The sequence below is a fragment of the Felis catus genome, chromosome E3 (assembly GCF_018350175.1).
Source record: "Felis catus isolate Fca126 chromosome E3, F.catus_Fca126_mat1.0, whole genome shotgun sequence".
Classification (NCBI taxonomy): domain Eukaryota; kingdom Metazoa; phylum Chordata; class Mammalia; order Carnivora; family Felidae; genus Felis; species Felis catus.
In genome coordinates, this window is record NC_058383.1 from 38372283 (window position 1) to 38395769 (window position 23487).

The 23487-nt window shown below is 39.0% G+C and overlaps 1 protein-coding gene and 2 pseudogenes across 2 annotated transcripts in view; 1 reads left to right on the forward strand and 2 right to left on the reverse strand.

The window, feature by feature from the left end:
• The window catches only part of LOC101095943 (olfactory receptor 2C1), a 41900-nt gene that overhangs the window by 2624 nt on the left and 15789 nt on the right, over positions 1-23487 (reverse strand). For both annotated transcript variants that reach the window (XM_003998993.6, XM_045047589.1), the window contains one exon: positions 22254-22371. The gene's annotated coding sequence lies outside the window, so the exon portion shown is untranslated. The remainder of the gene's footprint in view (positions 1-22253; positions 22372-23487) is intronic.
• LOC101097694 lies at positions 13663-13981 on the forward strand (annotated as a pseudogene).
• LOC109495329 lies at positions 13934-16586 on the reverse strand (annotated as a pseudogene).

Sequence of the window (23487 nt, forward strand, 5' to 3'; positions counted from 1 at the left end):
AAAGAGCAAGCTTGCTGGGAGACGCTACTCAAGGGAAGTGTGCTGGTGTGTTTGCTACTTCTGGTGCACCAGGTGGTGACCAATTGGCCACATCTCTTGGCTAAAGACCCCAATAACTGTCCTTTCCATCAATTAGTTGCCAAAATACTGGCAATCCGGATGATAGCTTCCACCTAGAAGTCAGAAGGGACATCGCTTCTAATTGTAGGTTTAAGTCAGCAATAGCATCCCTCTAGTGAGTCAGGGATGGTAAGCACTTCAGAGGACTTTTCAACCCACCTCCATGCCTCTATGTTATACCTCAAGTGGAGGTGACTACTTATCTTTTTCATTTAAGACTTAAGGTAGCTGGGGCGCCTGGGTGGCTCAGTCAGTTGAGAGTCCAACTTTGGCTCAAGTCATGATCTCGCGGTTGGTGAGGTCAAGCCCCGCATCGGGCACACTGCTGTCACCGCAGAGTCTGCTCCAGATCCTCTCTCCCAATCTTTCTGTACCCCTCCCCCACTCACTCTCACTCTCCCAAAAATAAATAAACATTTAAAAAAAGAAGAATTTAAGGTAGCTGAGGAACTGAGTGACCATCTGAGGGCCAGCTCATCTTTCTCTTCGTAAGTTCTTCCTGAAGCCCATCTCACTACCTCTGGATAGTAGAAGTGCCTCCCTCTTGTATCCCTCTAGGGGAAAGAAACAGACAGACACTGCTCATCTCCTTCCACAAACTGTCAGGTCTTTGGGTGTCTGGTGCTTTGTGGAAGCTCAGAGATGCCAAAATTTCTTTCAGACTGTGCTCTGTGCATATGGAGTTTTTATCCCAAGAAGAAATCAGCCAAAACAGAAAAGAAAAAGCTGTACCGAGAGTGGGAAGCTATCAACCTCAGCCCCCAGAAAGTGCAGGAGGAAATGCCAGACCAGCTAGACTCTTGCCCTGAGCTTGACAAACTCCCCAAGCCAATGTGACTGTAACTTCCAGTCTGAATTCAGCAACTCAACTGCTCTTCAGGGTACTTTCCTCCCTCGAAGGTCTCTTCCCTTGTTCCTATTTCTGTCATAATTTAGGAATGCTAAACTGATCCAGAACTACTGGCATTCTAAGAGAAGACCAGAGAGGACAATATTGAACGCAAAGGGTACACCATTTATGGGGCAATTTAGGCGGACGGGGGGGGGGGCACCCAGATGGAGGTTGCTTGCGTACAGAATGATTTTCAAGAATGGCTCCTATGATACATAGATGGTTACCATCCTGGCCTGCCTGTGAATTTGGACTGAATGTTCAGGATATCGAGAAAAGGAGCCAAGATCTGTATCTCAAAAAGAATCCTGGATATTGTAATTTCCCACCTTTACCCAGTTTTCTGCCTGCTCTAAATCCCACAACTCTTCACTGACCACTTGTGGATTAGGTGCCGCATCTGGGATTGGGGTTGGCTGCCTCCTGTCATGGAAATTTGCTCCCGAGCTGCTGGCACTCCCCATTGGTGACTGTGTGTTCTGAGAATCCAAGCCTTGCTTTAATGTGAGCCGGAGCAATAAAGCGAAAGTGAGTCATCATCAACAAACAAACCCAACTGTAAATTCCCAATCCTGGTAGAGAAGTTTTTAGACGTGTTTTCGGTATTTCATTTATTTGGGAGGTCGTTGGCAGTGCTACTCTGGAGAGCCCGGTTTGTGCCTGACTATCTTGCATGGAAGTTCTAAGTGAATCTTTCTTGACGACCTGTTCAGAACAGGAAACAGGGTTTTCTGTGGAGAATGACACTGCGGCAGAATGGCCCGCAAGAACCCAAAACAAAACACACTTTGTGTAGAAGGGTGAAGTCTAAGGTGAAATACAATCAAAATCTCTCCAGTCAGAAGGTCTCAGGTATTTGATCAGATTAACAGGAATTTTATCCCCAAATCTTAGAATCCGAGAATTAGAGATGAGGGAGTTGGAATCTTAAAAGAGGTAAGATAGGACCAATAAGTGAGAAAGGTGACAGTTCAAAACTAAACTTGTGGGACGTGTAATGCCTAAGGGGCACCGCAGTTTAAAAATATTGAAATCTAAGAAATCAGTTATAAAGAGGAGTGAAGGGGGAAAATGCCGTCTGAAAGGGACTTTAACTTTTGACGTTCACATCAGGGAAGACAACCAAGTTCCCTTAAAATTGGTTTCTGATGCTCCCGTTAGAACAATCCTGGCTGCAGGGACCATGAGCCTGGCTCGGGTGGCAGTTCTAATGAGCACAGGATCTCACCAAATAGAAAAAGGGCTAAACGCACGGCCACATATCACCCGGGTATACAAACTGAACACCTCAGACTGAGAATGGAACTGGCGAGATAAGCAGGGGGTTCCGGGAATAGCTCTCCAGGTTACACGTCTCTGCAAGCTGGTGACAGTTCCTTGTAACGGGTGTCGTCAAAGGAAACCCAGAATGTTTGATGTGAGGGCCAGGGGGAGAGTGCTCTGCCTTGTGCTGCCTGGGCAGTTCCTTAGGGGAAGTTCTTACCTGATTTGCCTGACGGTTTAAAAGACACAGAACGTGTGCAGAGTTTTACAGAGGAGGGGGCAGAAGGAACTAGATCCTATGGAGAACGGCTAAGAGGCTAACTCGTGTAAGAGGTGGGTGAAGGGAGGTTTGCTTTGGCTTTCCCTTCCAGTTAGTGTCTTCACGATAGTGAGGGGATTTTAAAGATGTGTGAGAGCAGGTGCTCTCCTTATGTGTGAAAAGCAAACTAGGTTTCAATTAAAAGCAAGAGATATTATGACTGGACATTTTTAGATTTCAGCACGATAACACATGGGAGAAAAAGATGGGCTTAGAGATTTGCCTGCCTGAGGGCACTGGACTGTACCAAAGCCTTCCATGACCTTCTTCTGCTGAGGATGCTGTTCTTAGGGCACGGGTATGTATGCTAAAGTGTTTCGTTTTGTTTTTTTAATCCTCATAGTTGAGAATTTCCCAGCTCCTCTCCTGGACCATTTTAGAAATGACTTTGTTAGGGGCGCCTGGGTGGCTCAGTCGGTTAAGTGTCTGACTTTGGCTCAGGTCATGATCTCACGGTTTGTGAGTTCAAGCCCCGCGTCGGGATCCGTGCTGACAGCTCAGAGCTTGGAACCTGCTTCACATTCTGTGTCTCCCTCTCTGACCTCCCTCCCTTGCTCACGCTCTGTCTCTGTCTCTCTCTCAAAAATAAATAAACATTAAAAAAAAAAAAAGAAGGAAAAGAAATGACTTTGTCAAAGAGTTCCTCACGTGTAGTTTCAAAACTTCCCTTCACAGCTCGAATATTTCCCCCTCCCATCTCTTCTCTCAGCTGATGGACAAGGTCACAAATGGGCTCGGGGCTCTATTACCATGTTACTTCCAACCTTTCTCCTGTGGGAAGATGCCAAGACCTGTGCCTTTAAAAAGCGATTCCTTCCATACTCTCTCTTTTCTCCTTCCTTTCCCCATCGTTTTTCCCTTTTCGCCTCTCTTCCATATACTCTGAAGTCTCTATTCATAAAAGCCTGCAGATTTTCATGAAATATACCTTTGGCTTCAGGGCTCTCCCAAATCCATCACGCTGTCCTTGGTGGATCAAACGAGAGGGCGATGATCAGAGAGGACGATGTGCCATGTGGCTGCTCCTTGCCCACGAGCTGGGAGCGCAGGCTTTTAACCCTGGGGCCGGCCTTGGCCATCTGAGAAGCACAGGCCCTGCTGCCTGGAAGCCTGGCTGGTTCTGGCTCCTTCTGCAGAGCCCAGGGGGGCACAACCATCCCCCAAAGGCAATTAGCACTAAGCACCAGCGTGGCCAGCCAACGGGGCGGTGGGGGCAGGGGGGAGCTGTCCCTGAAGAACCGTCTCCATCTTTCACCTCAGGCCCGTCCCAAACACACATTACTAACTAATGAGTAATAAGAATCACCACACTCCTTAAATGGTTACTGAGGATATAATTTTGTCCCTTTTAAGGTACTTTCATATGATCTCAGTTGTTACAATGCTTGCCTTTTTTCCCCTTTTTTTTTAGTGTTTATCCACTTTTAGAGAGAGAGAGCACGAGCGGGGTAGGACCAGAGAGAGAGAGAGGGAAACAGAGGATCCGAAGCGGGCTCTGTGCTGACAGCAGTGGCTCGAACCCACCAAGTGTGAGATCATGACCTGAGCTGAAGTCAGACGCTTAACCGACGAAGCCCCCCAGGTGCCCCTTAAAATACTTTCTGGGCGGTTAAAGCAGGTGGTCTTATCCCCACTTAGTAGACGGGTAAACGGAACAGGAAGTGATTACATGACATGCTTAGTGTTAAACAGTGACGGCTCCAGTGTTTACTCACTGGGCACAAACTGACCACCCTATGCAGCAGTGAGTATGTTTGACTCATCTTCTGGGAGACGTTGTCATTGAGTGTTTTTCCAGGGAGGGAAGGGGGAGAAGGGGATTCCCACTGTCTCTGGCCCTAACATAAACCACGCATCAGGGGCGTGAAACTTAGACACTGACACCATGCTGTGTGAAGAGAAATCGCTTACAAATGACACTAAATAAACACGTACAAGGTGACTGGCAACTGATTAGGTCATTAGATGTCATGGGAGATAAATTACCCTGGAAACCGTTGACCTCGAAACCATGTCATGCAAAAGAGTGATCACTGAGGGTACACAGTGTGCCACCTGCTGGAGGGGTGCAGGTGTGAGCAAAATGGGCATGGCCCCCATTGAGGGGGGCTCCCCGCCCTGTGGGTCTGTCTTGGCAAGTGTCTCATCATCATCAGCCCCGCTTGCTAGCTTGTACCAGACGCTGCGCTCAGCAGTTTTGCAAACATTATCACGATGACCACACCAGGCAGACATTCCTGCTCTACGAAGAGAAACTAAGGCTCCGAGGTGTTATGTAATCGGTGCAAGACAAATAGCTAGTACACGGCAGAGAAGCTCACACTAGGTCTATTTGACTACAAAGTCCACGCTCATGAAAAATCGAAGCATCTCAATGAACACCAATGGGGAATTCAGTGGATGATGGCACCTCTAGGGAATACTGTACAAACTGTCATTAACGGACTCTACAAGATTTCTCTTGTTTGAATTTAAGTTAATCTTATTTTATTTTATTAACTTATTCCCAATCCCACTCTCGTTCCATACTCATAGTCACCTGCTCTGTCTCCTCTGGTGGACATGTTAGGTGTTTGGGTCTAATTGTATCCTTGTAAAACACAATGCTGTCTTGTCTATGTAAATGTTTTAAATTGCTGCCCATGGCATTTGCCATAGATTTCATTCCGTTTCTTCCCTTTTAACTTCTCTTTCTTGACAGTGTTCTCACTTACGTTTTAAAAAACACAACCATGTTGCCATGGGTCCATTTGCTTCAGTGTTTCTCATGCTGAATACGTACCTATCATAGTTTATTTTTCATTCCACAAGGGGTGAACATACAGCTTGTCTTAATTTCCCATTACCACAAACAATGCTGCAATGAACATTCATGTGCATATCCCTTTATGGACTTGCATGAGTGCCTATCACGGATATGTATGTATGTATGTATGTATGTATGTATGTTCGTTCATTCTAGATGGAGACTGCTGGGCAACAGGGATATGCTTATGAGCACTGATTCTGCCAATGGGTTGACAGAGTCTATGACTCCCAGTGAAGTCATAGAAATGAAGGTTTGTGATTTCCCTTCATCCGAGCCAACACCTAGTATAACCAAAGGTCCTAATGTCTGCCAATGTGTTGGGTATGAAAGTGTCACAGTTTAGTCTGCCTTTTTCCGATTACTAATGAGGTTTAACAGTTTTTACAGATGTGTTGGCTTTTTAAATTTCTTATCCTATAAATTGCATTTTCATACCGTCTGCCTGCTTTTAGTTTTTCTTTGTGTTTCTTGTTTATTGGCCATTGTTCTTAGTACTGTCTACCTAAACCTTGCCAGTTATAGACATTGTAAATATTTCCCCCTAGTTAAGTCTATGCCGAACTTTCAACAAAAATCCTAAATTTTGATATAATCCAATTAATACATTTCCTGCATTGAAGTTGATTTGTGCTTTTAACAGTTCTTTCCAGTCCCTAATATACAAATACATCCCATTTCATTTTCTTCAGACAGATTTATCTTTCACATTTAAGTGTTTAATTCTTTGGGATTTCATCATAGTATGTAATATGAGGTGATCCAACTTAATTATTATTTTTTCAACTTAATTATTTTATAAAAACAGGGTGTTTTTTCCTTCACACAAAGCAAATTCAAAAATGAACGATCAGCATTTAGTGTGGTAGCAAATTAACAACCATCAGTCCAGGTTCCTTCCACCTTCACGCTCCACCACCCTCATCAGTGGCTTCTATCCTCAAGGCTACCTATGGTCTAAGCTGGCGGCAGGTGCTCTACTCATCATGTCCCCACTGCTGCAAGGAAGGTGGAAGATGTTTTTGCCTCTTGGGGAAGCTATCCTAGAAGCTCCACCAGTATCTTCCCCTCACATCTCACGGATGAGGATTTAATCATATAAGGAAATCTAATTGCATAGGAGGCTGAGAAATGTGGTTTTTACCTGGTCGCAATTATCACGTCATACATCATATCATATGTAGCACCAACAATATAAATAAGTATTGTGTTACAATTAATGGAGACTGGATATTGAGTAGCCAAGCAGTAGTCCCTGCCACAAAAAGATTATTAACTTGTTTTGAAATGGCCTTCTGGGGCACCTGGCTGGCTCAGTCAGCGAAGCATGCAACTTTTAACCTAGAGGTTGTAAGTTTGAGCCCCAAGTTGGGTGTAGAGATTACTTAAAAATAAAATCTCTTTAAAAACTTAATGGCCCTTGGCACAAAAACAGACACATAGACCAATGGAATAGAATAGAAACCCCAGAACTAGACCCACAAACGTATGGCCAACTCATCTTTGACAAAGCAGGAAAGAACATCCAATGGAAAAAAGACAGCCTCTTTAACAAATGGTGCTGGGAGAACTGGACAGCAACATGCAGAAGGTTGAAACTAGACCACTTTCTCACACCATTCACAAAAATAAACTCCAAATGGATAAAGGACCTAAATGTGAGACAGGAAACCATCAAAACCTTAGAGGAGAAAGCAGGAAAAGACCTCTCTGACCTCAGCCGTAGCAATCTCTTACTCGACACATCCCCAAAGGCAAGGGAATTAAAAGCAAAAGTGAATTACTGGGACCTTATGAAGATAAAAAGCTTCTGCACAGCAAAGGAAACAACCAACAAAACTAAAAGGCAACCAACGGAATGGGAAAAGATATTCGCAAATGACATATCGGACAAAGGGCTAGTATCCAAAATCTATAAAGAGCTCACCAAACTCCACACCCGAAAAACAAATAACCCAGTGAAGAAATGGGCAGAAAACATGAATAGACACTTCTCTAAAGAAGACATCCGGATGGCCAACAGGCACATGAAAAGATGTTCAGCGTCGCTCCTTATCAGGGAAATACAAATCAAAACCACACTCAGGTATCACCTCACGCCAGTCAGAGTGGCCAAAATGAACAAATCAGGAGACTATAGATGCTGGAGAGGATGTGGAGAAACGGGAACCCTCTTGCACTGTTGGTGGGAATGCAAATTGGTGCAGCCGCTCTGGAAAGCAGTGTGGAGGTTCCTCAGAAAATTAAAAATAGACCTACCCTATGACCCAGCAATAGCACTGCTAGGAATTTATCCAAGGGATACAGGAGTACTGATGCATAGGGCCACTTGTACCCCAATGTTCATAGCAGCACTCTCAACAATAGCCAAATTATGGAAAGAGCCTAAATGTCCATCAACTGATGAATGGATAAAGAAATTGTGGTTTATATACACAATGGAGTACTACGTGGCAATGAGAAAAAATGAAATATGGCCTTTTGTAGCAACGTGGATTGAACTGGAGAGTGTGATGCTAAGTGAAATAAGCCATACAGAGAAAGACAGATACCATATGGTTTCACTCTTATGTGGACCCTGAGAAATTAACAGGAACCCATGGGGTAGGGGAAGGAAAAAAAAAAAAAAACAGGTTAGAGTGGGAGAGAGCCAAAGCATAAGAGACTCTTAAAAACTGAGAACAAACTGAGGGTTGATGGGGGGTGGGAGGGAGGAGAGGGTGGATGATGGGTATTGAGGAGGGCACCTTTTGGGATGAGCACTGGGTGTTGTATGGAAACCAATTTGTCAATAAATTTCATACAAAAAAAAATAAACTAAGATTTTTATTGTTAAAAAAAAATAAAAAAATAAAAACTTAATGGCCTTTTGTATTGTTTGGATAAACACAATAAGAATGAATTCTATACAATTAAAAATATCCAAATAGGGACACCTGGGTGGCTCTGTCAGTTAAGCTTCTCACTTTGGCCCAGGTCATGATCTCATGGTTCATTAGTTCAAGCCCCCCATGGGGCTCTGTGTGGACAGCATGGAGCCTGCTTTGGATTCTGTCTCCTTCTTTCTTCCCCTCCCCTGTTCTCTCTCTCTCTTTCTCTCTCTCTCTCTCAAAAATAAATAAACATTTAAAAATATCCAAATAAAAACTATTTTTAATGTCTCAAGTTTTTACTGAGATAAAATTCATGTAACAGAGAAATCTGCCTGGCTCAGTCAGTAGAGTATGTGACTCTTGATCTCAGGGTTGTGATTTTGAGTCCCATATTGGGTGTAGAGATTACTTAAAAATAAAATCTTTAAAATTCACATAACAGAATTCACAAGTTTAACCATTTTAAAGGGTTAAATCCAGTGACGTTTATTATATTCACAAAGTTGTACAATCATTGCCACTCTCTAGGTCCAGAATATTTTCATCATCCCAAAGGAGAATCCCTGTGCCCATTAAGAAGTTACTCCGCATTCTCTCTTGGGCCCCATCCTCTTGCAACCACTAATCTCCTTTCTGTCTATATGGGACTGCCCATTCCAGGATTCTCATATATAAGGAATCACAGAATATGTAGCCTTTGGTGTCTGACTTCTTTCATTTAGCATAATATTCATCCATTGTAGTATATATCAGTATTAAATTCTTTTTTATGGATTAATAATATTCAAATGTATAAATATACTACATTTTGTTTACTCATTCATCAGTGGATTAACATTTGGGTGGGTTACACCTTTTGGCTATTAGGATGGTGCTGCTGTGAACATTCATGTATGAGTTTTTGTTTGAAAACATGTTTCTAATTCCTTTAGAAAACATGTTTCTAATTCCCTCATATATCTAGGAGTAGAATTACTGGTTCACATGGTAATTCTGTGTTTAACTTTTTGAGGAACTGACGAACTATTTTCCGTAGAGAATGTACCATTTTATAGACCTACCACAAATGTGTCAAGGTTCCAGTTTCTCCATATTTCACCAATTCTTGTTATTTTCCTTTAAAAAATTATAGCAGCCCTAGTGGGTGAGCTGTATTTCATTGTGGTTTTGATTTTCCTTTCACCAGGGTCTAATGATGTTGAGGCATCATTTCATGCCTTTGTTGGCCATACGTGTAACTTCTTTGGGCAAATGCCTATTCAAGTTATTTCCCTATTTTTTAATTGGATTGTTTGTCTTTTTTGCTGTTGAGTTTGAAGAGTTCTTTACATGTTTTGGACATCAGACATACGATTCACAAAAATTTTCTCTCATTGCGTGGACTGTCATTTCACTTTTTAGATAGTGTCCTTTGAAGCACAGAAGTTTTTTTTTATTTTGATGAGGTCAAAAGTATCTATTTTCTTTTGTTGCTTTTCATTTTGGTATCAGATCTAAGAATCCATTGCCAAATCCAAGGCCATGAAGACTTAACCACATGTTTTCTTTTAAGAATTGTATAGTTTCAGCTCTTACATTTAGGTCTTTTTTCAGTTTGAATTAAGTTTTGTATATAGTGTGAGGTATGCAATCTGACTCTTTGGCATGTCTATATACAGTTTTCTTGGGACCATTTGTTGGCAATAGTCTTCTTTCTCCATTGAACGGTCTTGATACTACTGTCAAAAATCAATTCACCATAGATGTATGGGTTTGTTCCTGGACTCTTATTTCTATTCAACTGATCTTACCACAATGTTTTCGTTACTATACCTTTGTAATAACTTTTGAAATCAGAAATAGTGAGTCCTCCAACTGTGTCCTTTTTCAAGATTGTTCTGGCTATTCAGGATCATTTGCAATTCCCTATTCATTTTAGGATTCACTTTTCAATTTCTATAAAGAGGCAGTTAGTGTTTTGACAGGGATTGCATTAAATCTGTAGATTGCTTTGGAGAATATGGCCATCTTAATAATATTAAGACTTCCAATCCATGGACATGAAACGTCTTTCTATTATTTTGGTATTTTTTTTAAATTTTTTTTTCAACGTTTATTTATTTTTGGGACAGAGAGAGACAGAGCATGAACGGGGGAGGGGCAGAGAGAGAGGGAGACACAGAATCGGAAACAGGCTCCAGGCTCTGAGCCATCAGCCCAGAGCCTGACGCGGGGCTCGAACTCCCAGACCGCGAGATCGTGACCTGGCTGAAGTCGGACGCTTAACCGACTGCGCCACCCAGGCGCCCCTATTTTGGTATTCTTTAATTGATTACAGCAGTATTTTATAGTTGTTAGTGTACAAGTGTTGCATCTTCTTAGTGAAATTTATTCCTAAATATTTTCATCTTTTTGACATATTGTAAAGGGAATTGTTTTCTTAAATTCCTTTTTAAATTGTTCATTGGTAATATGTAGAAACACAGTGGAGTTTTGTATCTTGATCTTGCATTCTGCAACTTTGACGGATTTGTTTATTTACTTTTTCTTTTTTTTAAATTTACACCCAAGTTACTTAGCATATAGTGCAACAATGATTTCAGGAGTAGATTCCTTAATGCCCCTTACCCATTTAGCCCATCCCCTCCCCCAAAGCCCCTCCAGTAACCCTCTGTTTGTTCTCCATATTTAAGAGTTTCTTATGTTTTGCCCCCTCCCTATTTTTATATTATTTTCACTTCCTTTCCCTTATGTTCATCTGTTTTGTATCTTAAAGTCCTCATATGAGTGAAGTCATAAGATATTTGTCTTTCTCTAATTTCGCTTAGCATAATACCCTCTAGTTCCACCCACGTAGTTGCAAATTACAAGATTTCATTCTTTTTGTTAGGCACATTGTATATACATACCACATCTTCTTTATCCATTCATCCATCGATGGACATTGGGCTCTTTCCATACTTTGGCTATTGTCGATAGTGCTGCTATAAACATTGGGGTATATATGTCCCTTTGAAACAGCATACCTGTATCTCTTGGATAAATACTTAGTAGTGCAATTCCTGGGTTGTAAGGTAGTTCTATTTTTAATTTTTTGAGGAACCTCCATACTGTCTTCCAGAGCGGCTGCACCAGTTTGCATTCCCAACAGCAGTGCAAAAGATATCCTCTCTCTCCACATCCTCACCAACATCTGTTGTTGCTTGAGTTGTTAATGTGAGCCATTCTGACAGGTGTGAGGTGGTATCTCATTGTGGTTTTGATTTGTATTTCCCTGATGATGAGCGATGTTGAGTATTTTTTCATGTGTCGGTTGGCCATCTGGATGTCTTCTTTGGAGAAGTGTCTATTCATGTCTTTTGCCCATTTCTTCCTTGGATTATTTGTTTTTTGGTGTTGAGTTTGATGAGTTCTTTGTAGATTTTGGATACTAACCCTATACCCGATATAGCATTTGCAAATATCTTCTCCCATTCTGTCGGTTGCCTTTTAGTTTTGCTGATGCTGAATTTGTTTATTAACTCTAATAGTTGGGTTTTTGTAGGGATTCTTTAGGACTTTCTATAAATAAGATCATGTCATCTGTTAATAGAGATAGTTTTGCATCTTCCTTTCCAATTTGGGAATGAACAAAAATGATTGAAGAAAAAAATCTATCATAGGAAAACTTTTATGTAAAAAAAATTAAATATGCAAAACAATGCTATACACGCAATGCTATACACTTACTGGTACAGGCATACATTTACTTAATGCTTCAATAAAGCCAGGATGTCCTAGGCATCTTTGTGTTAATTATTTAATTTCCTTAAAAACCTCATAAGGTGGGCTTTTTTGACTTTCATTTTACAAAACAGAAAACTGAAAAATCTAAAGGTTAAATAAATTGCTCAAGACCACACAGCTAATACGAAGTGGAGCTGGTGTATGAACCCAGGTAATCAAATTCCTGAGTCACTGCTCTGACTACCAAAAACTCCCACAATGAACACCAAACTCATGATAGTGGTTAAATTTGGAGAAAGAAGGAATGGAATAAGAATGGGAAGTGGTACACATGATCTTCAATTGTACTTGTTAGATTTTATTTAATTGGGTAGTAGGTGCAAAGGTGTTCATTATGTTATTCTACATAGATTTTTTCTATGTATATTTTGTTATTTCATAATTTAAATTTTTGAGAAAATAGTTAAGCATTTACTGCAACCAGTTGGAAAAGAGATACAAGAGAGAATCCAATTACTGGCGTGGCTCATATGAAACAGTAGAATATAAAAAATATAAAATACAAATTTTAAGAAGGAAAATAAAAGAGACATAGTAGAACTAATATAAAACAACTATAGAGCAGTAAATCTGAAAATCGAGATGAAATTATTAAATTTCTGGAGAAAGATGAAATGCTGAAATTGGGACATGACAGAAAATAGAATTTAATCATTGAAGAAGTTGAAAGAGTAAACAGTAACGTCCTACCAAAAGAACTCTAGGCTTTGAATTCCCTCATTTGCTGGTCTTCAAAACTGTCTTGGGCATTCTTGACCTTTTGCTCTTTCACATACATTTTTAATTTTTTAAAGTTTGTTTATTAATTTTGAGAGAATGAGAACACGAGCAGGGGAGGGGCAGAGGGAGGGAGAGACAGAATCCCAAACAGGCTCTGCACTGACAGCACAGAGACCCTTGCAGGGCTTAGACTCATGAAACTGTAAGATCATGACCTGAGCCAGGTCAAGAGTCAGATACTTAACAGACTGAGCCACCCAGGTGCCTCCAGTTTTTTGTTTTTTGTTTTTTTCTAAGTAGGCTTTACACCCAGCACAGAGCCCAATGCAGGGCTTGAACTCAGGACCCCTAGGTCAAGACCTGAGCTGAGATCAAGAGTCAGTTGCTCAACTAACTGAGCCATCCAGGGGCCCCTCACATACATTTTGAAATCAGCCTTTTCAGATTTCAAAATAAGCCCTGTTGGTATTGTGAATAGAATTGTATTAAATTTGTAAATTAACTGAGAAGAATCAACTCTGCGAGTCTGAGTCATCCCATCTGTGATGAGAGTTTTTATAAGTCTTCTTTAATGTGCTTTAATTATGACATCTTTCTTTCCATAAAGGTCTTGCACATCTTTTGTTAGATTAGTCACTGAATAATATCTTTTTTGCAATAATTGTATAAATGTTCTAACTTTGCTGGTATATAGGAAAGTAATTGATTTATACACTGATCCTCTATCCAGCAAGATACTAACTTTAGCTGTTTATTCTCTTGGATTCTATGTAACTGTAGGCGGTTACATAATCTGTTAATAAAAATAGCTTTATTTATTTTTACTCTCAGTGAGGGTGATTTTTTTCTTTTAAAAATTTTAACACATGTATAGTCTTTCTGTGCTGATAGTGCTCTCACAACCATGGTGAATGTTCATAAAACCTGCCGGACTTTCTGAAAGAAACGTGGCAAGCACCAACCCCACAAAGTGACACAGTACAAGAAAGGCAGATTCTCTTTATGCCCAGGGAAAGCGGCATTGTGACAGGAAACAGAGTGGCCATGGTGGGCAAACTTAGCTGATTTTCTGGAAAAAGGCTAAAACTACAAAGAAGATTGTGCTGAGGCTGGAATGTGTTGAGCCCAACTGCAGATCTAAGAGAATGCTGGCTATTAAGAGATGCAAGCATTTTGCACTGGGAGGAGATAAGAAGACAGAGTCCCAAGTGATCCAGTTCTAAACTTCATATTTGGTTACTTATGAAGATAATAAAATCTTGAGGTTATGTTCACTTCAAAAAAAAAAAAAAAGATTTAACACATGTATAGATTTGGGTAATAATCACCATACTCAGGACACAGAATCGTTCAGTCATCCCCCACAACCCATTGACCCTGGCAGCCACTGATCTGCTCTCCATCCCTACAGAGATGAAAATATCATATAAATTGTCTTTTTTAATAATATCACCTAAGTGGAATTTTACTGTATGTAACCGTTTGAACTAGTACAATGCTCTTGAGATTCATCCAAGTTGTCATGTGTACCAAAAGTTTGTTCCTTTTTATTCCTGAGTAACATTCTACTGTACAAATGTACCACAGTTTGTCCATTCATCTGTTGTGGTTGTTTTCAGTTTATGGTGATTATGAAGGGAAGTTCTATAAGTATTTGTGTTCCGGGTTTTGTGGGAGCATGTTTTTATTCCCCTAGGGTAGGTACACAGGAATGGGATTTCTGGGTCACACTGTAAGTGTATGTTTAACTTTATAGTAAATTGTCAAATGATTTTCCAGAATGGTTGTATCATTTTGCATTCCTAGCAGTGATGTATGACCTCTCCAGTTGCTCCACACGTTTGCTACTGCTTGGTATTTTATTTTTATTTTAGCCATTCTCATAGGTGTGTAGTGATAGCTTATCCTAGTTTTAATTTGCATTTCCCTAATAGCTAATGATGTCAAACATCCTTTCTTGTATTATTTGCCGTTCTTATATCCTCTTTGGTGAGGTGTCTGTTCATGACTTTTGCCCATTTTTAAATTAAATTTGTGGAAAGATAATTGCAGATTCACACACAGTTATAAGAAATCATATAGAGAGACTCATGTATTCTTACCTAGTTTCTTTTAGTCAGAACAGGATGCAGAACTATATATATAGTACATTCTCACAAGTCAGAAATTGCGGTACAACCCACCAATCTTATTCACAGTTCCCCCATTTTACTTGCAATTATGTGTGTGGTGTGTACGCATGTGTGTATGTATATTTAGTTCTCTACAATTACATCACATGTGTAGGTTAGTATGTCCTCCACTACAGTCAAGATAAAGAACAGTTCCATTAACATAAAGATTCCAGAGGTTGCCTTTTTATAACCATAAAAGGTTATAAACCACTTACCTCCTGCTCCCACCTTAACCCCTCGTAACCACCAATCTGTTCAGCATTTGTAAAATTTTGCCACTTCAAAAACTTAATATAAATGGAGCCATATAGTATAGGACCTTTTGGGATTGGCTTTTACCACTCAGCATAATTTATTGGGGATTCATCCAACTCTTTGCAGGTTTGCATGCATTGGTAGCTCATTCCTTTTCACTGCTGAATAGTAGTCCATAGTATTTAAATAGTTAAACCATGATTTAACTATTCACCTGTTGAAAGACATGTGGACTGTTTCCAGTTTTGGCTATATGAATATAGATGTTATTAGTATTTGCGTATGTTTTTTGTCTAAATATAAGGGTTTTGTGTTGTGTTTACTTTTACTTACATTCATTTTATGCAGAATTTACTCCTGGGCCTTAAGTTTCTGTTTCTTCGGTTTCTTCTAGGGTATCTTTTACTTCTCAGTAACCTCCTTTCCTGGTTTCCAAAAATCTGCTCTTTTTCAGTAAGGATCATCTCAATATGCCAGGGAGAGCTTATGTATGGGTTAATCTGACCATCAGCCCTGTAAGTTCTATACTGTATCTTGGGGGCTTTGTTCACCAGGATGTGCTCAATGACCAGAGAATCTACATCTAAACACTTAAGTTCAGCATCACTCTATGAATTTGTACGCATGTGCAGTAAAAATTCAGCACTCTTTTTGGGCCACTGACCCTGTGTCCAGCCCCAGAGTTTGGCCTGGCTACACCTACCAATTCCACCACTGTAGTGATGGAATGGCACACATCGTTTCTGCAAAGTGGCATCTTTCAGACACTTGGTGGCTTTTCGGGCATGTACACCTTTGGTAGCCTAAGTAGTTTCACACGTGTTCTTAAAGTGAACAAAGATCTGAATCTCCTGATTTGCATGATCTTGTAGGGTTTTCTGGGTCAAGTGAATAGCGAGACATTTTCAGAGATCACCTCAAGCCATTAAGGTTTTATTTTTCAGGATGAATGCCCAAGACTTTAATTGCTGGTTCTTATGGTAGTTGCATGTTTAGTTTCATAGGCAACTATCAAGATGTTTTCCAGAGTGGCTGTATCATTTTATATTACCTTCACCAACATATGTGATCCAGTTCCTCCATATTCTTGCCGGCATTTGATGTTATCACTACTTCTTATTCTGGGCATTCTGATATGTGTGCAGTGATATCACACTGTGGTTTTAATTTCATTTCCCTGATGGCTAACAATGTTGAACCTCTTTCATTTGCTAATTTTCTATCTGCATATCCTGTTGTTTATGTCTTTTGCCCACTTTAAAATTGGACTGTTTGCTTATTGTTCAGTTTTGAGATTTCCTGATATATTCTAGATACAAGCCCTTTGGCAGATAGGTGGTCTGCAAATATTTTCTCCTGTCAATAGCTTGTCTTTTATTCTTATTTTTATTATTTAAAAATTGTTATTATTGTTATTACTATTATTATTATTAGAGAGAGAGAGTTTGTGAGTGAAGGAGAGGGGCGGAAAGAGAGAGACAAAAATCCCAAACAGGCTCCATGTTCAGCACAGAGCCCAATGTAGGACTCGATCCCATGACCCTGGGATCACGACCAGAGCTGAAATCAAGAGTCGGATGCTCAATCGACTGAGCCACCCAGGCGTCCCTTATTCTTGTTTTTTATAACACCTTTATGAATATAATTCACACATGATACAATTTACCTATTTAAAGTGTGAGATTGATAGATTTTGGTATATTCACAGAGCTGTACAAACCATCTTCATAATCAATTTTAGCACATTTTCATAATCACAGAAAGAAACTTCATACCCATTGCCACTTTGACCCAACCTTCCCACCCACACCCAAGCTCTAGGCAACAACCAGTCTACTTTCTGTACAGATCTACTTATTTTGAACGTTTCATGTAAAAGGATTCGTATAATATGTGGTCCTTTGTGACTGGTTTCTTTCAATTGGCATAATGTTTTCAAGGTTTACCCATGTTATGACATAAATCAGTACTTCGTTCCTGTGGTTTTTTTTTTTTTTTTTTTTTTAGAAAGAGAGAGCATGTTCATGCAAAAGTAGGGGGAGGGGGAGTGGGAAAGAGCAAGCTCCATGCCCAGAGCACAGCTTGATGCAGGGCTCAATCCCACAGCCCTGGCAGCCCGACCTGAGCCAAAATCAAGAGTCGGACGCTCAACTGACTGAGCCACCCAGGCACCCCAGTACTCCATTCCTTTTATTTCTGATTGATATTTACGTTATTTCCACTTCTGGCTGTTGTGAATAATACTGCTATGAACATTTGGGAATGGGTTCTTGTGTGGACATGTTTTCACTTCTTTTGGATACATACCTAGTTTTGGAATTATTGGGTCAGACAGATGTTTAACCTCTTGAGGAACTACCAGTTTCTTTTCCAAAGCAGTCTTCTCATTATTTTAACAGTGACTTTCATGTGAAATTTAAAAATTTTAACAGAATCCAATATATTTGTTTTTTTATTTTATGGACTGTGTTCTAACATCATGTCTAAGAATTCTTTGCTTAATTCCAAGGTCACAAGATTTCCTCCTATTTTCTTCTAGAAGTTGTAGAGTTTTAGATTTTACAGTTAGGACTGTAACCAATTTGGGGTTAGCTTTTATATAAGCTATAAGGTTTACACGGAGGTTCTTTTTTTCCATAAGGATGTCCAATTCTTCCAAAATCATTCAATGAAAAGACTGTCCTTTATCTACTAAATTGTTTTTGCACCTTTGTCAAATATAATTTGGCCACAGACATAGAGATTCCAGGAAAAGAAAACTACCCACTAACGTTCCTTATGCATATAGATGCAAAAAATCCTCAACAAAATACTAACAAACTGGGGCGCCTGGGTGGCTCAGCTGGTTGAGCGTCCGACTTCAGCTGAGGTCATGATCTCACAGTCCGTGAGTTCGAGCCCTGAGTCAGGCTCTGTGCTGACATCTCAGAGCCTGGAGCCTGCTTCGGATTCTGTGTCTCCCCTTCTTTCTGCCCCTCCCCTGCTCATGCTCTCTCTCTGTCTCAAAAATAAATAAAAACATTAAACATTAAAAAAAAAATACTAACAAACTGAGCCCGACAGCATATTAACAAGATTATATAGCATAACTAAGTAGAACTTATTCCCTGAATGCAAGGGTGATTCAACATAATGTTGAATTACATATAATGTAATTCACTACGTTATAAAGTAAAGGGAAGAAATGAATGATGCAATAAAACCATTAGATAAAACCCAATACCCTTTCATGATAAAAACACTTAACAGACTAGGAATGGAAGGGAACTTCCTCAACATGATAAAGGGGTAATAATAATAATAATAATAATAATAATAATAATAATATCCTACAGCCAACATCATGCTCAATGGTAAAAGACTAAAAGCTTTCTGCCAAAAATAAGAATCAAAGTAAAGATGCCCAGTTTCGTCACTGATATTTAGCATTTTACTGAAAGTTCTAAGGTAAATCAAGAGGCATGAAAAAGAAATAAAAAGCATTCATATTGGAAAGGAAGAAATAAATCTTTCTCTATTCATAGATGATAGGATCCTATATATAGAAAATCCCAAAGAATCCACATAGAAATCACTATAAATAATAAACAATCCAGCAAAGTTTCAGGATACAAGATCAACATAGAAAAATTAGTTGTGTTTGTATATACCAGCAATGAATAATATAAAAAAGAAATGAAGAAAACAATTCAATTTATAATAACATCCAAAAGAATAAAATACCCAGGTATAAATTTAACAAAAGAGATGAAATACTTCTATGCTAAAAACTATAAGGCATATATATAAATTAAATAGAATGTAATTAATAAAATAAGTTAAAGAAGATATAAATAAAACAGAAGACACCCTGTGTTCATGGATTAGAAAACTTTACACTGTTCATATGGCAGTACACCCCAAAGCTATCTACAGATTCAGTGCAATCCCTGTCAAAATTTCAATGGTCTTTTTGCAGAAATGGAGAAGCCAATCCTCAAATTCATATGGAATTGCAAGGGATCCTGATTAGCCAAAACAGCCTAAAAAAAAAGTTGGAGGATTCACACCTCCCAATTTCAAAACATACTATAATTCAAAATGATGTGGTACTGACATAAGCATAGACATGTAGACTGCCAGAATAGAATCGAGACTCCAGAAATACACCCCTTTATCTATGGTCAACTGATTTTCAATAAAGACCACAAGACCATTCAATGGGGGAAAGAATGGTTTCTTCAACAAATGGTGCTGGGACAACTGGACAGCCACATGCCAAACAAAAACAAAAACCCCTACTTCACATCATACACAAAAATTAATGAAAATGGATCCATGACCTAAATATAAGAGCTAACAGTAGAAAACTTTTAGAAGAAAATATACGGGTAAATCTTTGTGACCTTAGATTTGTCAATGGGTTTTTAGACATGATACCAGAAGCAAAAGCAACAAAAGGAAAAATAGATAAATTGGAACTTATAAAAATTCTTAAAATTTGTGTATCAAAGGACTTCATCATGAAAGTGAGAAGAAAACCTACATAAGGAAAGAAGATACTTGTAAATCATATAAAGGGTATGGGTTTAATATCCAGAATATATAAGGAACTTCCACAACTCAAAAACAAAAAGACAACCCAAGGTTTTTTTTCTTTTTTTAAAAGTTTATTTAAGAGAGAGAGAGGGAGACAGTGAGAATTCCAAGCAAGCTCTGCAATGTTAGTGTAGAGCCTCATGTGGGGTTCAAACCCACAAATCGTGAAATCATGACCTGAGCCAAAAATAAGAGCCAGATGCTTAAACAACGGAACCACGCTGGTGCCCTAAAAACCCAAGTTTTAAGTGGCCAAAGGACTTGAATAGACATGTCTCCAAAGAAGAGAAATGGCTAACAAGCACATGACAAGATGCTCAACATCATTAGTCATTGGGAAAATGCAAATCAAACTACAGTGAAATGTCACTTCATATTCACTCAGATGACAATAGTAATAATAATAATAATTAATAATAATAATAATATAAAATAGGTAAATAGTAAATGTTGGTAAGGATGTAGAGAAATTGGACTTGTATATGGCTGTATATGGCTGGTGAGAATGTAGAATAGTTCAGCCACTATAGAAAAGTTTGTTCCCAATAATAAAACATTGAATTACGAAATGATCTGATAGTTCCACTCCTAGGTGTATAAGCACCCCCCTCAACTAAAACATTCAAACAAATGTTCACACATGCATGTTTATAGGAGCACTATTCACATTAAACAAGAAGTAGAAAAACTCAAATGTTCATCAGCAGCTGAAAAGATAAATTGTGGTATATAAATACTATGAAATATTATTCAGCCAAAAAAGCAAGGAAGTGCTGATATGCGCTACAATATGGATGAACTACAGAAACATTATGCTAAATGGAAAAAAGCCAGACCCCAAAGGTCACATATTGTATGACTCCATTTACATTAAATAGTCAGGATAGATAAATCCACTAAGGCAAAAAGCAAGCTTATGGTTTCCAGGGAATATGAGAAGGGAAGAATGGGGAGTAACTACCTAACGGATACAAGGTTTTCTTTGGGGATGATTAAAATGCTTAGGAACTAGATAGAGGTGGTAGGTGCACAACATTGTGAATGTTTAAAAAATTTTTTTAACGTTAATTCATTTTTTGATAGAGAGAGACAGAGCATAAGTGGGGGAGGGGCAGAGAGAGGAGGAGACAGAATCTGCAGCAGGCTCCAGGCTCTGAACTGACAGCACAGAGCCCGATGCAGGGCTTGAACTCACAGACCGTGAGATCATGACCTGAGCTGAAGTCAGACACTTAACCAACTGAGCCACCCAGGCGCCCTGTGAATGTTTTAAATGCGACTCGAATGTTCAGTTTAAAATAGTTACTTTTGTTTAATGTGAATGTCACCTACTAAAAAGTTGCCTATAAAAAAACTTGTCATGTTTATATGGGTCTATTTCTAGACTGTTTATTCTATTCCATTGATCTATGTGTCTATCCCTTTACAATACCACACTGTTTTGATTAATGGGGCTTTAGAAAAAGTCTTATAATCAAGTGATGTGATTCCTTCAAATCTTTATTATTTTTCACAACTCTTTAGGCTACTCTAGTTTCTTTACCTTTCCATCTTATGTTAAATCCATCGATCAGTCAGGGGAGAACTGACATCTTTACTATGTTGAGTCTTCCCAATTTATGAACATAGTATGTCTCTCTATTTATTTAGGACTTCTTTGATTTATTTCACCAATGGTTTGAAGTTCTCAGCATACATATATGGTTTTTAAGTGTTATAAATAAATATTTCATTTTTTGAAGCTACTGTAAATGATATTGTTTCCAGTCCATAGAAATAGGATTTTTTTGTTAACTTTGCATCCTGTGATCTCACTAAATTTAATTATTCTAGAAATTTTTGTAAGGTCTTAGGATTTTCTACATTAACAATCACATCTTTTCTGAATAGACAGTGTATTGATTTTTCCTTTCCAATCTGGATGTTTTATATTTCCTTTCCTTTTTCCAAATAGATTTTGTTAAGGTTTATTTATTTTTGAGAGGGGGCAGGGAGAGAGAGAGAAGAGGCAGAGAGAGGAAGAGAGAGAATCCTAAGCAAGCTCTGTGCTGTTAGCACAGAGCCTGATGTGGGGCTCAAACTGACGAACTGTGATATCATGACCTGAGCCAAAATCAAGAGTCAGACACTTAACTGACTGAGCCCCCCATATTACCCTTTATATTTTCTTTTCTTTCATTATTGGACTGGCTAAGATTTCTGGTAGGATGCTGAATAGGAATAGCAGGAGTGGGGATTCTTGTCTTAGTCCTGATCTCAGAGAGAAAGCATTTAATTTCTGGCAATTCAGTATGATATTAGGCATTGTTTATTAAAATAGATGCTTTTTTACACGTTGAAGAAGTTCCATTCCATTCTTAATTTGCTGATAGTTTTTATCATAAATAAATGTTTTATGTTTGTCTCTATCTTTACTACAGTGTTCACTTTCAGATTTCTAGTTGTATTGAGATCAAGGGATATGAGAGAAAATAAATTGTAAACTCACAATCAATTCAGTGATACTTTGAATTCCGGTGCTTTTAGCCAAATCACCTCCTGCTGTTGGCTCTTTGTAGTCCTAAAACAGCGTCTTCAAGCATTTTATCCAAGTTTTATAGTTGTTTCTGCGTGAGAGAAAAGAAGAGACATGATCACTCCATCTTACCTAGAACTTGAACCCCAATACCAATAGTGTTGTTTCTGCCTTTCTAATCCTTAACATTTTGCTTCTTTTCTCTATTATTGGTTCTCCCTTCAGACTGGTTCTCCCTAGTCCCTGCCTCCACAGAAGACTTCCTAAATTAGTTTCTTTTCAAAGCCTTTACTTCATCTTTCTTTCTTTTTGTCTACACTCTGCCCTGTTGCATCTGTTAGTTACCTAGAAGCCTACTTATCACTCTCCACTTTACTCCCCTTCTTAGTCAAGTTTTAAATTGAGCTATAAGTCACTTACTATAAAACTCACCATTGTAAAGGGTATAACTCAGCGGTTTTATTAGCATATTCACAATTCGTCACCACTATTTAATTCCAGAACATTTGCTTCACCTCAAAAAGAAATGCTGTATCCGTTAGCCATCACCCTCCATTCTCTTCCGGTTCCCAGCCCCTACAAACAACTCGTCTATCTTCTGTCTCCAAGGTTTTGCCTATACTGGGTATTTCATAAGACATGGGATCTTTTGTACCTGGATCCCTTCACTTAGTACGGTTTCAAGGTCCATCTATGTTGTATGATGCATCAGAACTTCATTTCTTTTTATTGATAAATAATGTTCCCATTACACACACACACACACACACACACACACACACACCACTTTATCCATTTACCCAATGATGGACATTTTGGGTTGCTTCTAGTTTGGGGCTACTGTGAATAATGCTGCTATGTATATTTGTATACAAGTTTTTGTGTGGACACACGTTTCCATTTATCTTGTGTAGATACTTAGGAGTGTAATGATTGTGTCAAATGGTAATTCTATGATTAGCTTTCTGAAGGGTGGCCACAGTGTTTTCTATAGTGGCTGAAACATTTTACCTTCTCACCAGCAGTAAATGAGAGTTCCAATTTCTCCATATTCTCAATAACACTTGTTATTATCTGACTTCTTTATTATAGCCACGCTCGTAGATAGGAGTTGTAGCTCATTGTGCATTTGATTTGCATTTCCCGGATGTCTAATGATGTTCAGTGCCTTTTTGTGTGCTGATAGGCCATCTATATATCTTATTCT